The sequence below is a fragment of the Podarcis bocagei genome, assembly GCF_964188305.1.
Source record: "Podarcis bocagei genome assembly, chromosome: W".
Classification (NCBI taxonomy): domain Eukaryota; kingdom Metazoa; phylum Chordata; class Lepidosauria; order Squamata; family Lacertidae; genus Podarcis; species Podarcis bocagei.
Window position 1 is genome coordinate 23,498,070 of NC_138131.1, and position 21,448 is coordinate 23,519,517.

Genomic DNA, 21,448 nt, shown 5'->3' on the forward strand with positions numbered 1-21,448 from the left:
TTGCGATTTCTGGGTCAATGTGCATTAACACCAAAGAACACGACTTGAAATAAGTGAAGTCCAATATTCTTCTTTCTATGTAGCTGGAACACAAAACAACCTGCTTGGCTTTATTTAGGCTTATTACACTTCGCTTTGCTAGGGACAGGGTTAAGGTTAGGGTTAGGGTTAGGGTTAGGGTTAGGGTTAGGGTCGGGGTGAATGACCACAGAAAGAACAATCCAAGCTTATTCGTCCTCTTTCTATTGAGATGGAACCAAAACACATATTGTCAGAGCTGCCCAAGGTCCCAGCTCACAAAGGACCAACGCCAGTCCGTTGTTATATACAAAAGTCTTTATTGAAGTTCAGTTTGTCTTTCACATCAGCAGCGCGCAGCTCTACGTCTGAAACTCTAGACCGCTGAAGCTCCGTCTGAGTCTCCTCCCCCCAGACACCAGTTTAAGACCCTAGCCTTGCTCCACCTCTTCCTTTGCTCTTTCCTCCTCTGGCTCCGCCTGTCAGCTGGGGTCTCGCCCTTCCTAGACTCTTCTGACGCTGAGTCCCCTGAGTCTTCCCCCTGCCTCCGACGGGCTTTAGGACCTTGTTCCCCATCCGGGTTTTCTGCTGTCCCGCGCGCCTGTACATTCGAACTTGGCGCGCGAGCCCATCCGGCAACCCTCCTCTTGACCGTTACACTGCTCCTGTCACTGCTTCCCCCTTCGGGGAGGCCAGCTGGGCCTGACCTCCCCTCCGTTCCCCCACTCTCCGACGGAGGCGTGGTCAGTCCCGACTCTTCTTCTCTCCCTGCTGGAGGAGACGCTGCCCCTGACACCTGGGACTCTCCCCCCCCCCACTATGCTCTGGTGGGGAAGCTGGTCCTGATCTCCAGCTGCTGCTTTGGGAGTCCCCGCTGGCCCCTTGTTTCTGGTGTGTCTCCTCTGGGACCCCCCTTGCCCTGACCATCGGCGCCTCCTTCTGGGAATCTTCTGATTCGCTGGAGAAGCTCATGGAATCTCTCAGGTCACTGCCGTACTCCCCTACGCTGCCCTCAGATCCTTCCCCTTCGCTCTCCATCTCCTCTCTCCCCTGTACCTCTGCTCCTGAGCCCCTGACATCCATCCTCCCCTCGATGCCCCCCTTCCACCCTCCCCCTCTTCTGGGGCGGGTTTCGGGTGCTCCAGTGCTGTGGGGGTGAGTGCGGGATACAGTTCCTTCCCCCTGGCGTGCGGCCGACCAGTTGGATCCGGCCAGCCCGTAATGGGCTCGTCGACCTCGATCTCCTCTGCTTCCATTTCTCTGCATTCGTGTTCGAACCCAAGGTCCTCCCCCAACACGTCCATGTCCGTCTCTCCCCCTGTTACCTCGGGTGATGCTGTGTGCCAGGGCCCCCTCAGCAGTTCCCTGCTCCACCTCACCTCTGGTTGAGTGTCCCACCAATAAGAGCAATCCATGGCAGACCCCGAGAGTGATCCCTCCGGGGAGCTTGTGTCTTGCGCCGTTTCCTCAGCGGATGAGAACCCCTGGAACGTGCTGGCTGAAAGTGTGGGTGTGAAAAGCCAGTCGTCGAAATAATCTGCCGGCATAGGTCTGTGCGGGAAGAGTGCATGGAACTCGTCTTTGAGGTAGTGCTCCTCCAAGGCATAGTCCGGCACCCACCTGTTGGCGCTGGCCGGGGTACCTTCCCTGGCGAGGAGATATTCAACTCCCTCTTCCCCCCATCTCGAGTCTAAAATCTCCGTGACCGCGTTGAGTGGCGCCGCCCTCGGTGACCCCTCCCCCGTTGGCAACTTTCTAAGTGGGCGAGGTGCGGTCCCTGGCGCCTGAAACCTGTGGGGTTCCTTGTAGGGTGTGAGGACTGACCTATGAAATACTGGGTGCATTCTGGAACCCTCCGGGAGTGTCAACCGGAAGGCCACTGGGTTGATTTGTGCCTCGACTTGGTAAGGCCCTAACTGCTTGTGTTTGAGCTTCTTCTTAGCTAACGTTCTGGCCGGCACTGCCTGGGCCGCTAACCAGACCCAGTCCCCCACCTGGATGTCTTCCCCGACTCTCCTGTGCCTGTCTGCCTGCACTTTGTAGGCGTGTTTTGCTAGTTCCAAGGTCCTTCGGAGTTGCTCGTGGACCTCCTGTAACTCTGCTGCCAAGTGCTCTGCTCCCCGTGGCTCCCCCTCCCCCTTCGTCTCTAACCCCGGGAAGGTTCTGGGATGCCGCCCATTGTTGGTGAAGAACGGTGTCACCCCTGTAGACCCGTGCTTCGTGTTGTTGTAGGCGAACTCGGCCAGCGGTAGGTAGTCCACCCAGGTCGAGGGCTGTTGATTCGCATAGCATCGCAGGTACTGCTGCATGATGGTGTTGACCCTCTCCGCTTGTCCGTTGGTCTGCGGGTGTCGTGCCGAAGCTAAGTTGATCTTGACGTTCAGGATACCCAGCAGCTTCTGCCAGAAGCTCGAGACGAATTGGCGACCCTGGTCAGACAGGATGGACCGCGGTAAGCCGTGAACTTTGAACACGCGGTCTATCAACAGCTTGGCGGTCTGTTCCGCTGTGGCCACCTTCACGCAAGGAATGAAGTGCGCCATCTTGGTGAACAGGTCTACGACCACGAGTACCGCTGTTTTGCCTCGCGAACTGGGCAGATCTGTGACAAAGTCCAGGGCCACCCTCTCCCACGGTTCGAGCGGCGTCTGGAGCGGTTCCAGCAGTCCCGCCGGCTTCCTGTGCACTGGTTTGGCCCTTTGGCATGTGTCACACCTAGAGACGTAATCCGCGACTTCTCCCCTCATCTGGGGCCACCAAAAGTCTCTGGCCACCAATTCCGCCATCTTGTCCTTGCCGAAGTGCCCAGCACTGGGCGCGTCGTGTAACTGCTGCAGGACTTTATCTCGGAGGTTGTCCCCAGGCACGTAGAGAGCCCCTTTGAGGGTGAGCAGTCCGTCGCGTATCTGGAACTCGTCGTCCTTCGCTGTGCCGCTTCGCACCTCCTCCATCTTGGATTGTGCGAAGGCATCCGTCTGCAGCGCGCGACGCACTGCGTCCAGGTCCACGGTGGCTGAAGTGCATGCCCACGCTTTCGGTGCGAAAATGTGTTTGGCCGCCACCGGTGCCGCTTCCTCGAGATACTGCGGTTTCCTGGATAGTGCCATGACGTTGTTGTCTCCCGGGATGTATTTTATCCGGAAGTCGAAATCCGCGAAGAACTGAGTTTGCAGGGCAGCAGTTGAAGAAGGAGCAAAAAAGGTTTTCTTGTGTGTGTGTGTTTCTTTGTGGCTGATTAGCTGTTTTCCCTGTGTAAAGGTCAGAGGGGGCAGGGTTTCTGTTGAGGCAGGGAATTAGCTGTGGGAGGAACTTATCAGAGTTTGCAGGGCAGCAGTTGAAGAAGGAGCAAAAAGGGTTTTCTTGTGTGTGTGTGTTTCTTTGTGGCTGATTAGCTGTTTTCCCTGTGTAAAGGTCAGAGGGGGCAGGGTTTCTGTTGAGGCAGGGGATTAGCTGTGGGAGGAGCTTATCAGAGTTTGCAGGGCAGCAGTTGAAGAAGGAGCAAAAAGGGTTTTCTTGTGTGTGTGTGTGTTTCTTTGTGGCTGATTAGCTGTTTTCCCTGTGTAAAGGTCAGAGGGGGCAGGGTTTCTGTTGAGGCAGGGGATTAGCTGTGGGAGGAGTTTTTCAGAGTTTGCAGGGCAGCAGTTGAAGAAGGAGCAAAAAGGGTTTTCTTGTGTGTGTGTGTTTCTTTGTGGCTGATTAGCTGTTTTCCCTGTGTTAAAGTCTGAGGGGGCAGGGTTTCTAGCGGCGCGCGCAGTTATACCCATCTTTTAGATTTAGATTTTAAATCTTTTAGATTTAGTCTCAAACGTTTGTTGGGGGAGACCTAGGTTTTTTTTGGGGGGGGGAGTTATTTGTCCTGTCTTCAAGCTTTTTATGATGGAGGACCTCTGTAGCCACCCCCAACAACACGATCTCAAGATGGAAGGGGAGGGAACAGCTGCAGTCGCCTGCGATTCCTGCGCAATGTTTGCCATCTTGCCAAAGGTTGCAGGCAGCTTTACCTGCAGCAATTGCATGTTGATTGCCCTCTTAAAAGACAAAGTCCAGCAACTGGAGGAACGTGTAGCTACGCTCCAAAGAATTAGAGAGCTGGAGCTCTTCTTGGAAGCAACAGAGCACACCGTCCCCACCAAGGAAGAGACAGGGGACTCCCCTGAGAAGGAGGCTAGTTCACCAACACAGGAGCCAGATATATGGAGAAACGTGACTCAAAGAAGTAGGAGGCCCAGGGTTCACTCTAATTGTTTAGAAATACACAATCGCTTTGAGGTCCTCTCCCCTAGCATGGAAGACGAAGAGCAGACTCCATTTGAGGATCTCTCCCTCATTACAGTCGATCAGGTATATGAAGACGAGCAGCAAAGTCAGTCCTCAGGGAATGTGCAGGCGACCTTGGAACGGACAGGTCACGGAAGAACCCCGACCAAACCCAAGAGGAGGTGTGTAGTGGTGATAGGGGATTCCCTACTGAGGGGAACAGAAGCAGTGATCTGTGGGCCTGACAAGATGTCTCGGGAAGTGTGCTGTCTCCCCGGGGCTAAGATCCAAGATGTAACTGAACGACTGCAAGGAATCATAAAACCCACTGACAAATACCCCTTCCTCTTGGTTCATGTGGGAACCAATGACACTGCAAGCAATAGCCTCCAGAAGATCAAAAGAGACTACGAGGCTCTCGGCAGGAAATTGAAGCAACTAAATGCACAAATTGTCATCTCATCTGTCCTCCCTGTTGAACGACGTGGCCCAGGGAGAGAGGGGAAAATAGTGGAAGTGAACAGCTGGCTTCGTAAATGGTGTAAACAGGAACGGTTTGGATTCTTAGATCACGGACTGCAGTTTCTTGAGGATGGACTTCTGGCAAGTGATGGGCTGCACCTCACAACGGTTGGGAGAAATGTTTTTGCCAAAAATCTCAGAAACCTCATCAGGAGGGCTTTAAACTGACTAATGTGGGGGAGGGAGACAGTGCTCCTGAAGGTAGGAGTCTATCAATTAATGAAGATGATCATCCAAATGTCATAGACCAAATGGAGCAAACAGCACGCGGACCTTGTGGTGGGAGGAAAAAATCCTTAAATAAGAGACACGGGGGAATGATTAATGGACTTCAATGTCTGTACACTAATGCGCAAAGCATGGGAAATAAACAAGATGAGCTTGAGCTCTTGGTACAGCAAACTAAATATGACATAATAGGTATCACTGAAACCTGGTGGGATAAGTCCCACGATTGGAATGTAATAATGGGGGGATACAATCTATTTCAGAGAAACAGACCAGACAAGAAAGGAGGAGGAGTGGCGTTATATGTCAGGGATGTGTATACCTGTGAAGAGATCCAAGATTTAGATCCTCAAAGCCAAAGTGAGAGCATTTGGGTCAAAATTAAGGGAGAGAAGAATAACAGAGACCTCATTGTGGGAGTTTACTATAGATCCCCAAGCCAAACGGAGGACATAGATGATGCCTTCCTGGAACAGATGGCCAAGCATGCAAAAGGAAGGGAGATAGTAGTAATGGGGGACTTCAATTACCCGGATATTTGTTGGACGTCAAACTCAGCCAAGAGCATAAGGTCAAACAGATTCCTCACTGGCCTTGCAGACAACTTCATTGTCCATAAAGTGGGAGAAGCAACAAGAGGAACAGCCATTTTAGATCTGGTCCTAACTAATGTTGATGACCTGGTTAGTGGGGTAGATGTGGAAGGATCATTAGGCGCGAGTGATCATGCTCTTCTGAAGTTTACTATACAGCGGAAAGGAGCAGCCAAGCATACTAGGACTCAATTTCTTGACTTTAAGAAAGCCGACTTCATAAAACTTAGGGAAGTGCTGGGTGAGATCCCATGGACAGCAATACTAAAAGGAAAGGGAGTTCATGATGGCTGGGAGTTTGTTAAGAGTGAGATAGTAAAAGCACAAATTCAGGCAATACCAATGAGACGGAAACATGGAAGGTGCCTAAAGAAGCCAGGGTGGCTATCTAAAGAACTTTTAACTGAATTAAGATTAAAAAAGGATGTGTACAAAAAATGGAAAAGGGGGGAAACCACCAAAGAGGAATTCAAACAAATAGCCAGCACGTGTAGACACAAAGTCAGAAAAGCTAAAGCACAGAATGAACTCAGGCTTGCTAGAGAGGTTAAAAGCAACAAAAAAGGCTTTTATGGGTATGTTCGTAGCAAAAGGAAGAACAAAGAAACAGTGGGGTCACTCAGAGGAGAAGATGGTGAAATGCAAACAGGGGACACAGAAAGGGCTGAACTCTTCAATGCCTTCTTTGCCTCAGTCTTCTCCGATAAAGAAAACAATGCCCGACCTGAAGGATTTGGAGCAAATGATTCAGCAAAGGAAACACACCCCAGAATAACTAAGGAGATAGTACAAGAATATTTGGCTAGCTTAGATATATTCAAGTCTCCAGGGCCAGATGAACTGCATCCAAGAGTATTAAAAGAACTGGCAGATGTGATCTCAGAACCACTGGCAGTCATCTTTGAGAATTCCTGGAGAACAGGTGAAGTCCCGGCAGACTGGAGGAGGGCAAATGTTGTCCCTGTTTTCAAAAAGGGGAAAAGAGAGGACCCAAATAATTACCGCCCAGTCAGTCTGACATCAATACCAGGGAAGATTCTGGAGCAGATCATTAAGCAAACAGTCTGTGAGCACCTAGAAAGGAATGCTGTGATCACCAATAGTCAGCATGGATTTCTGAAAAATAAGTCATGTCAGACTAACCTGATCTCGTTTTTTGACAGAATTACAAGCCTGGTAGATGAAGGGAACACAGTGGATGTAGCCTACCTTGATTTCAGCAAGGCATTTGACAAGGTGCCCCATGATATTCTTGTAAAGAAGCTGGTAAAATGCGGTCTTGACTATGCTACCACTCAGTGGATTTGTAACTGGCTGACTCACCGAACCCAAAGGGTGCTCATCAATGGTTCCTCTTCATCCTGGAGAAGAGTGACTAGTGGGGTGCCACAGGGTTCTGTCTTGGGCCCGGTCTTATTCAACATCTTTATCAACGACTTGGATGATGGACTCAAGGGCATCCTGATCAAATTTGCAGATGATACCAAACTGGGAGGGGTGGCTAACACCCCAGAGGACAGGATCACACTTCAAAACGACCTTGACAGATTAGAGAACTGGGCCAAAACAAACAAGATGAATTTTAACAGGGAGAAATGTAAAGTATTGCACTTGGGCAAAAAAAATGAGAGGCACAAATACAAGATGGGGGACACCTGGCTTGAGAGCAGTACATGTGAAAAGGATCTAGGAGTCTTGGTTAACCACAAACTTGACATGAGCCAACAGTGTGACGCGGCAGCTAAAAAAGCCAATGCAATTCTGGGCCGCATCAATAGGAGTATAGCATCTAGATCAAGGGAAGTAATAGTGCCACTGTATTCTGCTCTGGTCAGACCTCACCTGGAGTACTGTGTCCAGTTCTGGGCACCACAGTTCAAGAAGGACACTGACAAACTGGAACGTGTCCAGAGGAGGGCAACCAAAATGGTCAAAGGCCTGGAAACGATGCCTTATGAGGAACGGCTAAGGGAGCTGGGCATGTTTAGCCTGGAGAAGAGGAGGTTAAGGGGTGATATGATAGCCATGTTCAAATATATAAAAGGATGTCACATAGAGGAGAGAGAAAGGTTGTTTTCTGCTGCTCCAGAGAAGCGGACACGGAGCAATGGATCCAAACTACAAGAAAGAAGATTCCACCTAAACATTAGGAAGAACTTCCTGACAGTAAGAGCTGTTCGACAGTGGAATTTGCTGCCAAGGAGTGTGGTGGAGTCTCCTACTTTGGAGGTCTTTAAGCAGAGGCTTGACAACAATATGTCAGGAGTGCTCTGATGGTGTTTCCTGCTTGGCAGGGGGTTGGACTCGATGGCCCTTGTGGTCTCTTCCAACTCTATGATTCTATGATTTATTTGTCCTCCTTCTATTGAAATGGAAACAAAACACCTATGCTTGATTTGGGCTGATAACAAAAATGTCACTCTGCGATTTTTGAGTGAACGTGCTTTCTAACCCCCAAAACACCAATTTGAAATAAACCCCCAAAATACCAATTTGAAATAAACCGAATCAGAGCTGTTTGGTTTTTTTTTTACCTTAATGATAAAGCTCTGATTGGGCTAATTTCAAATCCAAGATTCTTCTTTGTATGTAGCTGGAACCCAAAACAACCTGTTTGGCTTTGTTTAGGATTATTACACTTCTCTTTGCTAGGGTTGGGGTTATGCTTAGGGTTAGGGTTACTGTTTTTGTTAGGGTTAGGGTTAAGGTTAAGGTTAAGGTTAAGGTTAAGGTTAAGGTTAAGGTTAAGGTTAAGGTTAAGGTTAAGGTTAAGGTTCGGGTTAGGGTTAGGGTTAGGGTTCGGGTTCGGGTTCGGGTTCGGGTACTGGTTCGGTTTCGGGTACGGGTACGGGTACGGGTTCAGGTTTGGGTTTGGATGAATTACCACCGAAAAAACAATCCAAGTTTATTCGTTCTCCTTCAATTGAGATAGAACCGAAACACCTATGGTTGATTTCGGCTGATAATAAACATGTCACTCTGCGCTTTTTCAGTGAATGTGCATTCTAACCCCAAAAACACCAATTTGAAATAAGCCCAATCAGGGCTTTATCATCATCTTTTTATATACGTGGAACCCAAAACACCTTTTTGCTTTGGTTGGGGGTGATTTTGGTGCACACCCAAAAAACACCATGCAAATTGTAATAAGCCCAAAGAAAGCTTATTTGTCTTCTTTCTACGCATATGGAAGCAAAAAGACGGTGTTGTGTTATTTTGGTTTCATTACACACACTTTGCTATTTCTGGGTCAATGTGCATTAACACCAAAGAAAACGACTTGAAATAAGTGAAATCCAATATTCTTCTTTCTATGTAGCTGGAACACAAAACAACCTGTTTGGCTTTGTTTAGGCTTATTACACTTCGCTTTGCTAGGGCTTGGGTTAGGTTTAGGGTTAGGGTTAGGGTTGGGGTTAGGGTTAGGGTTAGGGTTAGGGTTAGGGTTAGGGTTAGGGTTAGGGTTGGGGTTGGGGTTGGGGTTGGGGTTGGGGTTAGAGTTAGGGTTAGGGTTAGGGTTAGGGTGAGAGTGAGGGTTAGGGTTAGGGTTAGGGTTGGGGTTGGGGTTGGGGTTGGGGTTGGGGTTGGGGTTAGGGTAGGGTTGGGGTTGGGGTTGGGGTTGGGGTTGGGGTTGGGGTTGGGGTTAGGGTTGGGGTTAGGGTTAGGGTTAGGGTTAGGGTTAGGGTGAGAGTGAGAGTGAGAGTGAGAGTGAGAGTGAGAGTGAGAGTGAGAGTGAGAGTGAGGGTTAGGGTTAGGGTTAGGGTGAGGGTGAGGGTCAGGGTGAGGGTGAGGGTGAATGACCACCGAAAGAACAATCCAAGCTTATTTGTCCTCTTTCTATTGAGATGGAACCAAAACACCTATCCTTTATTTGGGCTGATAACGACAATGTCACTCTGCGATTTTTGGGTGAATGTGCATTCTAACCCACAAAACACCAATTTGAAATAAACCCAATCAGAGCTTTATCATCTTTTTTTTATGTAGATGGCACCCAAAACACCCTTTTGCTTAGGTCGGTGGTGATTCCGGTGCACACCCACAAAACACCATGCGAATTGAAATAAGACCAAGCAAAGCTTATTCGTCTTCTTTCTACGCATATGGAAGCGTTATTTTAGTCTCATTACACACTGCGATGTCTGGGTCAATTTGCATTAACACCAAAGAACAAGACTTGAAATAAACGAAATCCAAGATGCTTCTTTCTATGTAGCTGGAACCAAAAACAATCTGTTTGGCTTTGTTTAGGCTTATTACATTTCTCTTTGCTAGGGTTAGGGTTAGGGTTAGTGTGAGGGTTAGGGTTCGGTTTAGGATTAGGGTTAGGGTTAGGGTAAGGGTTAGGGTTAGGCTGAGGGTTGGGGTTAAGGTTAGGGTTAGGGTTAAGGTTAGGGTTAGGGTTAGGGTTAGGGTTAGGTTAGGGTTAGGGTTAGGGTTAGGGTTAGGGTTAGGGTTAGGGTTAGGTTAGGGTTAGGGTTAGGGTTAGGGTTAGGGTTAGGGTTAAGGTTAAGGTTAAGGTTAAGTTTAAGTTTAAGTTTAAGTTTAAGTTTAAGTTTAAGTTTAAGTTTAAGTTTAAGTTTAAGTTTAAGTTTAAGGTTAAGGTTAGGGTTAGGGTTAGGGTTAGGGTTAGGGTTAGGGTGAGGGTGAGGGTGAGGGTGAGGGTGAGGGTGAGGGTGAGGGTGAGGGTTAGGGTTAGGGTTAGGGTTTATGACCACGAAAGAACAATCCAAGTTTATTCGTCCTCCTTCTATTGACATAGAACCGAAACAACTATGTTTGATCTCGGCTGATAACAATCATGTCACTCTATGATTTTTGAGTGAATGTGCATTCTTACTGCAAAAGCACCTATTTGAAATAAACCCAAACAGGGCTTTATCATCTTTTTCTGTAGAATCATAGAATCATAGAATCATAGAGTTGGAAGAGACCACAAGGGCCATCAAGTCCAACCCCCTGCCAAGCAGGAAACACCATCAGAGCACTCCTGACATATGGTTGTCAAGCCTCTGCTTAAAGACCTCCAAAGTAGGAGACTCCACCACACTCCTTGGCAGCAAATTCCACTGTCGAACAGCTCTTACTGTCAGGAAGTTCTTCCTAATGTTTAGGTGGAATCTTCTTTCTTGTAGTTTGGATCCATTGCTCCGTGTCCGCTTCTCTGGAGCAGCAGAAAACAACCTTTCTCCCTCCTGTATGTGACATCCTTTTATATATTTGAACATGGCTATCATATTACCCCTTAACCTCCTCTTCTCCAGGCTAAACATGCCCAGCTCCCTTAGCCGTTCCTCATAAGGCATCGTTTCCAGGCCTTTGACCATTTTGGTTGCCCTCCTCTGGACACGTTCCAGTTTGTCAGTGTCCTTCTTGAACTGTGGTGCCCAGAACTGGACACAGTACTCCATGTGAGGTCTGACCAGAGCAGAATACAGTGGCACTATTACTTCCCTTGATCTAGATGCTATACTCCTATTGATGCAGCCCAGAATTGCATTGGCTTTTTAGCTGCCGCGTCACACTGTTGGCTCATGTCAAGTTTATGTTCAACCAAGACTCCTAGATCCTTTTCACATGTACTGCTCTCAAGCCAGGTGTCACCCATCTTGTATTTGTGCCTCTCATTTTTTTTGCCCAAGTGCAATACTTTACATTTCTCCCTGTTAAAGTTCATCTTGTTTGTTTTGGCCCAGTTCTCTAATCTGTCAAGGTCGTTTTGAAGTGTGATCCTGTCCTCTGGGGTGTTAGCCACCCCTCCCAGTTTGGTGTGATCTGCAAATTTGATCAGGATGCCCTTGAGTCCATCATCCAAGTCGTTGATAAAGATGTTGAATAAGACCGGTCCTAAGACAGAACCCTGTGGCACCCCACTAGTCACTTTTCTCCAGGATGAAGAGGAACCATTGATGAGCACTCTTTGGGTTCGGTCAGTCAGCCAGTTACAAATCCACTGAGTGGTAAGACAGTCAAGACCGCATTTTACCAGCTTCTTTACAAGAATATCATGGGGCACCTTGTCAAATGCCTTGCTGAAATCAAGGTAGGCTACATCCACTGCGTTCCCTTCATCTACCAGGCTTGTAATTCTGTCAAAAAAGGAGATCAGGTTAGTCTGACATGACTTATTTTTCAGAAATCCATGCTGACTATTGGTGATCACAGCATTCCTTTCTAGGTGCTCACAGACTGTTTGCTTAATTATCTGCTCCAGAATCTTCCCAGGTATTGATGTCAGACTGACTGGGCGGTAATTATTTGGGTCCTCTCTTTTCCCCTTTTTGAAAATAGGGACAACATTTGCCCTCCTCCAGTCTCCCGGGACTTCGCCTGTTCTCCAGGAATTCTCAAAGATGACTGCCAGTGGTTCTGAGATCACATCTGCCAGTTCTTTTAATACTCTTGGATGCAGTTCATCTGGCCCTGGAGACTTGAATACATCTAAACTAGCCAAGTATTCTTGTACTATCTCCTTAGTTATTCTGGGCTGTGTTTCCTTTGCTGAATCATTTGCTCCAAATTCTTCAGGTCGGGCATTGTTTTCTTTATCGGAGAAGACTGAGGCAAAGAAGGCATTGAGGAGTTCAGCCCTTTCTGTGTCCCCTGTTTGCATTTCACCATCTTCTCCTCTGAGTGACCCCACTGTTTCTTTGTTCTTCCTTTTGCTACGAACATACCCATAAAAGCCTTTTTTGTTGCTTTTAACCTCTCTAGCCAGCCTGAGTTCATTCTGTGCTTTAGCTTTTCTGACTTTGTGTCTACACATGCTGGCTATTTGTTTGAATTCCTCTTTGGTGGTTTCCCCCCTTTTCCATTGTTTGTACACATCCTTTTTTAATCTTAACTCAGTTAAAAGTTCTTTAGATAGCCACCCTGGCTTCTTTAGGCACCTTCCATGTTTCCGTCTCATTGGTATTGCCTGACGTTGTGCTTTTACTATCTCCCTCTTAACAAACTCCCAGCCATCATGAACTCCCTTTCCTTTTAGTATTACTGTCCATGGGATCTCACCCAGCACTTCCCTAAGTTTTATGACGTCGGCTTTCTTAAAGTCAAGAAATTGAGTCCTAGTATGCTTGGCTGCTCCTTTCCGCTGTATAGTAAACTTCAGAAGAGCATGATCACTCGCGCCTAATGATCCTTCCACTTCTACCCCACTAACCAGGTCATCAACATTGGTTAGGACCAGATCTAAAATGGCTGTTCCTCTTGTTGCTTCTCCCACTTTCTGGACAATGAAGTTGTCTGCAAGGCCAGTGAGGAATCTGTTGACCTTATGCTCTTGGCTGAGTTTGACATCCAACAAATATCCGGGTAATTGAAGTCTCCCATTACTACTATCTCCCTTCCTTTTGCATGCTTGGCCATCTGTTCCAGGAAGGCATCATCTATGTCCTCCGTTTGGCTTGGGGATCTATAGTAAACTCCCACAATGAGATCTCTGTTATTCTTCTCTCCCTTAATTTTGACCCAAATGCTCTCACTTTGGCTTTGAGGTTCTAAATCTTGGATCTCTTCACAGGTATACACATCCCTGACATATAACGCCACTCCTCCTCCTTTCTTGTCTGGTCTGTTTCTCTGAAATAGATTGTATCCCCCCATTATTACATTCCAATCGTGGGACTTATCCCACCAGGTTTCAGTGATGCCTATTATGTCATATTTAGTTTGCTGTACCAAGAGCTCAAGCTCATCTTGTTTATTTCCCATGCTTTGCGCATTAGTGTACAGACATTGAAGTCCATTAATCATTCCCCCGTGTCTCTTATTTAAGGATTTTTTCCTCCCACCACTAGGTCTGCGTGCTGTTTGCTCCATTTGGTCTATGACATTTGGATGATCATCTTCATCAATTGATAGACTCCTACCTTCAGGAGCACTGTCTCCCTCCCCCACATTAGTCAGTTTAAAGCCCTCCTGATGAGGTTTCTGAGATTTTTGGCAAAAACATTTCTCCCAATCGTTGTGAGGTGCAGCCCATCGCTTGCCAGAAGTCCATCTTCAAGAAACTGCAGTCTGTGATCTAAGAATCCAAACCGTTCCTGTTTACACCATTTACGAAGCCAGCTGTTCACTTCCACTATTTTCCCCTCTCTCCCTGGGCCACGTCTTTCAACTGGGAGGACAGATGAGATGACAATTTGTGCATTTAGTTGCTTCAATTTCCTGCCGAGAGCCTCCTAGTCTCTTTTGATCTTCTGGAGGCTATTGCTTGCAGTGTCATTGGTTCCCACATGAACCAAGAGGAAGGGGTATTTGTCAGTGGGTTTTATGATTCCTTGCAGTCGTTCAGTTACATCTTGGATCTTAGCCCCGGGGAGACAGCACAGTTCCCGTGACATCTTGTCAGGCCCACAGATCACTGCTTCTGTTCCCCTCAGTAGGGAATCCCCTATCACCACTACACGCCTCCTCTTGGGTTTGGTCGGGGTTCTTCCGTGAGCTGTCCGTTCCAAGGTCGCCTGCACATTCCCTGAGGACTGACTTTGCTGCTCATCTTCATATACCTGATCGACTGTAATGAGGGAGAGATCCTCAAATGGAGTCTGCTCTTCGTCTTCCATGCTAGGGGAGAGGACCTCAAAGCGATTGTGTATTTCTAAACAATCAGAGCGAACCCTGGGCCTCCTACTTCTTTGAGTCACGTTTCTCCATATATCTGGCTCCTGTGTTGGTGAACTAGCCTCCTTCTCAGGGGAGTCCCCTGTCTCCTCCTTGGTGGAGACGGTGTGCTCTGTTGCTTCCAAGAAGAGCTCCAGCTCTCTAATTCTTTGGAGCGTAGCTACACGTTCCTCCAGTTGCTGGACTTTGTCTTTTAAGAGGGCAATCAACATGCAATTGCTGCAGGTAAAGCTGCCTGCAACCTTTGGCAAGATGGCAAACATTGTGCAGGAACTGCAGGCGACTGCAGCTGTTCCCTCCCCCTCCATCCTGAGAACGTGTCGTTGGGGGTGGCTACAGCGGTCCTCCATCATAAAAAGCGTGAACACAGGACAAATAACTCCCCCCACAAGAAAAAAAACAACCTAGGTCTCCCCCAACAAACGTTTGAGACTAGCTCCCCTAAATCTAAAAGCTAATCAGCCACAAAGAAACACACACACACACACACACACACACACACACACACACACACACACAAGAAAACCTTTTTTGCTCCTTCTTCAGCTGCTGCCCTGCTAGGTCTGATAAGCTCCTCCCACAGCTAATCCCCTGCCTCAACAGAAACCCTGCCCCCTCTGACCTTTGCACAGGGAGAACAGCTAATCAGCCACAAAGAAACACACACACACACAAGAAAACCTTTTTTGCTCCTTCTTCAACTGCTGCCCTGCTAGGTCTGATAAGCTCCTCCCACAGCTAATCCCCTGCCTCAACAGAAACCCTGCCCCCTCTGACCTTTGCACAGGGAGAACAGCTAATCAGCCACAAAGAAACACACACACACAAGAAAACCTTTTTTGCTCCTTCTTCAACTGCTGAGATTCAGACGGAGCTTCAGTGGTCTAGAGTTTCAGACGTAGAGCTGTGCGCTGCGGTTGTGAAAGCAAAACTGAACTTCAATAAAGACTTTTGTATATAACAACGAAACGGCGTTGGTCCTTTGTGAGCTGTTTAGGCTTATTACACTTCGCTTTGCTATGGTTAGGGTTAGGGTTAGGGTTAGGGTTAGGGTTAGGGTTAGGATTAGGATTAGGATTAGGATTAAGATTAAGATTAAGATTAAGATTAAGATTAAGATTAAGATTAAGATTAGGATTAGGATTAGGATTAGGATTAGGATTAGGGTTAGGGTTAGGGTTAGGGATAGGGTTAACGTTAGGGTAGGGTTAGCGTTTGGGTTAGGGTTAGGGTTAGGGTTCGGGTTCGGGTTCGGGTTCGGGTTCGGGTTAGGGTGAATGACAACCAAAAGAACAATCCAAGTTTATTCGTCCTCTTTCTATTGAGATCTAACCAAAACACCTATGCTTGATTTCGGCTGATAATAAACATGTCACTCTGCGATTTCTCAGTGAATGTGCATTCTAACCCCAAAAACACCAATTTGAAATAAGCCCAATCAGAGCTTTATCATCTTCTTTTAATGTAGATGGAACCCAAAAAACCTTTTTGCTTTGGTCGGGGGTGATTCCGGTGCACACCCAAAAAACACCATGCGAATTGAAATAAGCCCAATCAAAGCTTATTCGTCTTCTTTCTACGCACATTGAAGCGAAAAGAGGGTGTTGTGTTATTTTCGTTTAATTACACACACTTTGCGATTTCTGGGTCAATGTGAATTAACACCAAAGAACACGACTTGAAATAAGCGAAAACCAAAATTCTTCTTTCTAAGTAGCTGGAACACAAAACAACCTGTTTGGCTTTGTTTAGGCTTATTACACTACGCTTTGCTGGGGTTAAGGTTAGGGTTAGGATAGGGTGAGGGTGAGGGTGAGGGTGAGGGTGAGGGTTAGGGTTAGGGTTAGGGTTAGGGTTAGGGTTAGGGTTAGGGTTAGGGTGGGGTTGAATGACCACCGAAAGAACAATCCAAGCTTATTCGTCCTCTTTCTATTCAGATGGAACCAAAACACCTATGCTTGATTTGCGCTGATAAAAAACATGTCACTCTGCGATTTTGGGTGAATGTGCATTCTAACCCCAAAAACATCAATTTGAAATTACCCCAATCAGAGCTTTATCATCTTTTTTTTATGTTGATGGAACCCAAAACACCTTTTTGCTTTGGTTGCGGGTGATTCTGGTGCACACCCAAAAAACACCATGCGAATTGAAATAAGTCCAATCAAAGCTTACTCGTCTTCTTTGTATGCATATGGAAGCGAGAAGACGGTGTTGTGTTATATTGGTCTCATTACACACACTTTGCGATTTCTGGGTCAATGTGCATGAACACCATAGAAGATGAAATCAAATAAGCGCAATCCAAGATTCTTCTTTCTATATAGCTGGAACCCAAAACAACCTGTTTGGCTTTGTTTAGGCTTATGACACCGCTTTGCTATTTGTGGGTGAATGAACACCGAAAGAGCAAGCGAAGCTTATTCGTCCTTTTTCTACTGAGAGTGAAGCAAAACACCTATGCTTGATGTGGGCTGGTAACAAACATTTCTGAGATTTTGGGGTGAATGTGCATTCTATCCCCGAAAACACCAATTCGAAATAAGCACAATCAGAGCTTTATCATCTTCTTTTTATGTAGATGGAACCCAAAATACCTTTTTGCTTTGGTTTTTGGTGATTCTGCCGCACACCCAAATAACACCATGTGAATTGAAAAAAACCCAATCAAAGCTTATATGTCTTCTTTCTATGCATATGGAAGCGAAAAGATGGAGAAGAGTGACTAGTGGGGTGCCACAGGGTTCTGTCTTGGGCCCGGTCTTATTCAACATCTTTATCAACGACTTGGATGATGGACTCAAGGGCATCCTGATCAAATTTGCAGATCACACCAAACTGGGAGGGGTGGCTAACACCCCAGAGGACAGGATCACACTTCAAAACGACCTTGACAGATTAGAGAACTGGGCAAAAACAAACAAGATGAATTTTAACAGGGAGAAATGTAAAGTATTGCACTTGGGCAAAAAAAATGAGAGGCACAAATACAAGATGGGTGACACCTGGCTTGAGAGCAGTACATGTGAAAAGGATCTAGGAGTCTTGGTTGACCACAAACTTGACATGAGCCAACAGTGTGACGCGGCAGCTAAAAAAGCCAATGCAATTCTGGGCTGCATCAATAGGAGTATAGCATCTAGATCAAGGGAAGTAATAGTGCCACTGTATTCTGCTCTGGTCAGGCCACACCTGGAGTACTGTGTCCAGTTCTGGGCACCACAGTTCAAGAAGGACACTGACAAACTGGAACGTGTTCAGAGGAGGGCAACCAAAATGGTCAAAGGCCTGGAAACGATGCCTTATGAGGAACGGCACCCATCACCGATTGTCTCAGTAGCAAAAGGAAGTTCGTCTGTATAGAAGAGGCACAGCAATCTTTCGAAAAGCTAAAAAAGGCGTTTGCTTCGGAAGAGCACCTATTGCACGTGGATCTGCAGAAGCCAATGAGGTTGGAGACAGACGCGTCAGACAGAGCGGTAGGGGCGGTGCTTCTCCAGCCGGGAGACAAGTCCAGCTAGAGGCCGTGCGCATTCTTCTCGAGGAAGCTGAGCAAGTCTGAGCAAAACTACACAGTGTATGATCAAGAACTGCTGGCTATTTATGAAGCCTTTAGGCGCTGGAGACATTTGTTAATAGGGGCGCAGCACAAGATCCAGGTGTGCACGGACCATAAGAACCTAGAGTACTGGAGGACTGCACGAGTACTCAACCAAGGACAGGTGCGGTGGGCTCAAGAATTCTCCAAGTTTTTCTTTGAGATTCGATACGTGCCGGGAGAGGAAAACGTCAGAGCAGACGCCCTCTCCCGGAAGCCGGAGTATCTGGAAGGAGAAGGACCTCCAGAAGCACGACATGTGATTCCCGAGAACCGATGCGTGTGGGGGGGAGTGTTAGTTGAGACACGAGAACTAGTAGGACTGACGAGGGACGACGAGTTCGCCCAAACGAAAATCCGGGAACTCAGAGGCACGGGGGGAAACCATGGGGGGTTTGAGGAGAAAGATGGGGTACTATATTACAGGGGAGCACTATATGTACCAGGGGATGACTTGAGGAGAAGGGTACTCAAACAACTCCATGATAACCCGACGGCGGGGCATTTCGGTCAACACAAGACCATGTTGCTGGTCACCAGGCAGTTCTGGTGGCCAAGGGTGAGGGAAGATGTACGGGAGTACGTACGAGGGTGTGACTGCTACCAGCGAGCAAAGGGGGAGAGGGGGGCGCCCGCAGGACTACTGGAACCTTGACCCACACCGGGAAAACCATGGGAGGTGGTGTCCATAGATTTTATGACAGATTTGCCCAAATCGAGAAGGAAAACAGCTGTCATGATGGTTGTTGACCTGTTAACAAAAATGTGCCATTTTATCGCTTGCTCGCATGCGGTGACGGCAGAGGAAACTGCCCGGCTGTTTGTGGATCACATCTTCAGACTGCATGGTGCCCCCTTGAGGGTTTTGTCCGACCGAGGGAAGCAATTTACTTCCCAGTTCTGGAGGAAGCTCATGAGCTTGCTGGAAGTCGAGGTGAGCTTCTTGACGGCCAGACACCCAGAGACCAACGGGCAAGCGGAAAGAGCGAACAGTATACTCCAACAATATCTACGCTGCTATGTCAGCGAGAGGCAGAACGACTGGGTGGATAAACTGGGGCTGGCAGAATTTGTGTACAATAACGCGGAACACGTGTCCACGGGGATGAGCCCGTTCATGGCCAATTACGGGTGTCATCCCAGGGCTTTCCCAGGGGGTGGGGAGGAAAGGTGGAGTGTGCCAGCAGCAGAGCAGTTTGTGGAAGAAATGGAAGCCTTACACCAACAACTTAAAATGAACTTGGAAAGGGCCAAGGAAGTGTATAAGAGGCAGGCAGACAAGCACCGCAGGGAAGGAGAAACCAGGTGTGGTTGTCAACCCAGGGGTTACCTTTCAAGGGAGGGTGCAAGAAGGTGCAAGAAGTTGCGGCCCAGGCGGCTGGTACCTTTCGAGGTAACCCAGCAGGTCAATCAAGCTCAAGTTGCCGACCAGTATGAAACTACACCCGGTGTTCCATAGGTCCCTACTCTCTCTGTACAGGGAGGGGCTGGAATTTCCGGGGCGAGAGAGAGAGGTCCCCACTCACCCACGCATAGAGGAGAGGGAACTCAGCAGTCAAGCCACGGAAATACTTGATTCAAGATTGAGAGGAGGGGAAGTGGAGTATTTGGTGGCTTGGGAGGGGGAACCTGAGTCGGAAAACACGTGGGTTCCTGCGGAGACCATCAGGGATGAGGATCTCAGGGGAGAGTTTCACAGCAGGTTCCCAAGGAAGCCCAAACCGGTAGCGAGGTTCTGGGAGGAGCAATTTGGCACTACAGATGAGGAAGAAAAGTTTGTGGGGTTTCCGGCCTCCGACAAGGAGGAAGGAGAGGAATCGGAGGGTGAGGAATCGGACTGGGAGGGTGATCTGGTACGAAGAGATAGCAGCAGGTGGAGAGCTATGTTTGAATCTTCAGAGGATGGGGGTAGCTCCTTCCGGGGATTTCCCACATCGCCGTCAGAGGGAAGGGAGGAACTTAGGCCAAAGGAACGGGACGGAGGTGAGGGGGGTTCTGGGGGGGGAGGTGGATGTCAAGGAACTGCCATCGGAGCCTAGAGTGGAGGTAAGGCTCCCCGACCATGCAGGAGAAGGGATCAGCAGAGGGAGAGAAACACTCCCTTTGGGGAAGGTTATCAGCGTGACACTGGGGAGGAAGGGGACCAGGGAAGGACTTCGGAGAGAGGGCTCCAAGACTCTTCCACAGAGACCAGCGGGGAGAGTCCAGTACCTCCGCTGGCTACGCCTACTCTGCGCAGAAATCTTCCGCGCAGGGAGGCTAGGCGGAGACTGGGCGTCAAGGAATTTTTATGTTGGAAGAAATTCAGGAAACGCCCACTGACGGATTCTGCCAGCGACTGACAAAGCCATGGAGGAAGGGCTGTCCAGCCAGGGAAAGGTTTAGCCAGGCAACGTTGCCTAGAACTTCAACATCCTTTACGCACGAGCAACCCCAATTCCCATTACACACACACTTTGCGATTTCTGTGTCAATGTGCATTAACAGCAAAGAACACGACATGAAGTAAGCGCAATCCAAGATTCTTCTTTCTATGTAGTTGGAAACCAAAACAACCTGTTCAGCTTTCTTTAGGCTTATTACACTTCGCTTTGCTATTTGTGAAGAGAATCAGAACTTACAGGGTTAAACAGTTCTGAGTGACGTCTCACATTCTGAGGCGTGGTTATGTTCACATACGGGAGTGGTTTCTCTGTGTGTGATTCTTGTTTCGGTTTGACCGAGAGGCGAAAGATATGCCCTCTTTCGCCTGGCTGATTTATGATGTTTTTGCTACACGATTAAAGACTGTTGGAGATAAGCAACAAGGCTGCGTACAGTCTGATTTATTACACACACATTGCAACAGTTTTCTACCACTGCGGAGACTCTGCTGAAGGAAGCTGACAGTGAGCTACCCACGGGAGTCCAGTGTGGCGCAGGGAAACGTGCCGGACTCGATCATCAAGCCACAGGTTATGGAAGTCAGCCAAGCTTTTGAAGCTGTTGCCAGGTCGTGCTGGTGTGTGTGAAAGCCAGCTAGAGTCCTGCCTAACGTTTGAGGCAGATCGGAGGAGGCTGATGGAGTGGGAGCTGAGGAGCCACGTCGTCCGGAGTGCCCAGTTTGGCTGCTGAGTGAGTACCTTTGGAAAAGCCAACAGAAGGGAGGCAATGTCTCAGTTCCAGGAACATGGCTTTGAGCTTAAGCTGCCATGTCAGAAACTGACTAGCCAAACTTGGTTGGAGTGGAGCTTTCAAGCAGAGCTGCTGTTAGTTGGGGAGCGGCTGTGGGATGTTGTCCAGCCGATACCGAAGGCAGCTGGGAAAGCAGAGGCTAAGAGAGCTGCAAAGCAAAGTGAAGTTGAGAAGAGTGTGCTTGCTTTTTTGGCAGAAAATGTGGATGCTCATCTGGTGCCTGTTGTCCTGGGTGCAAGAAGGCCAGAGGCCGCTTGGCTAGCACTCCAAGAAGCTTGTGGAGCTGGAGTGGGAAGCAAGGGCCGAGAAGTGGCTGCATCCAGAGGGGAGAGGCAAGATGGCGCCGGCCATTTTCTTGAGAGCCGATACACAGCTGGGAGGAGCTGGGAGGCCCCACAGGGGGGCGAAGGGACTGTTACTGTTGCTGCTGTTG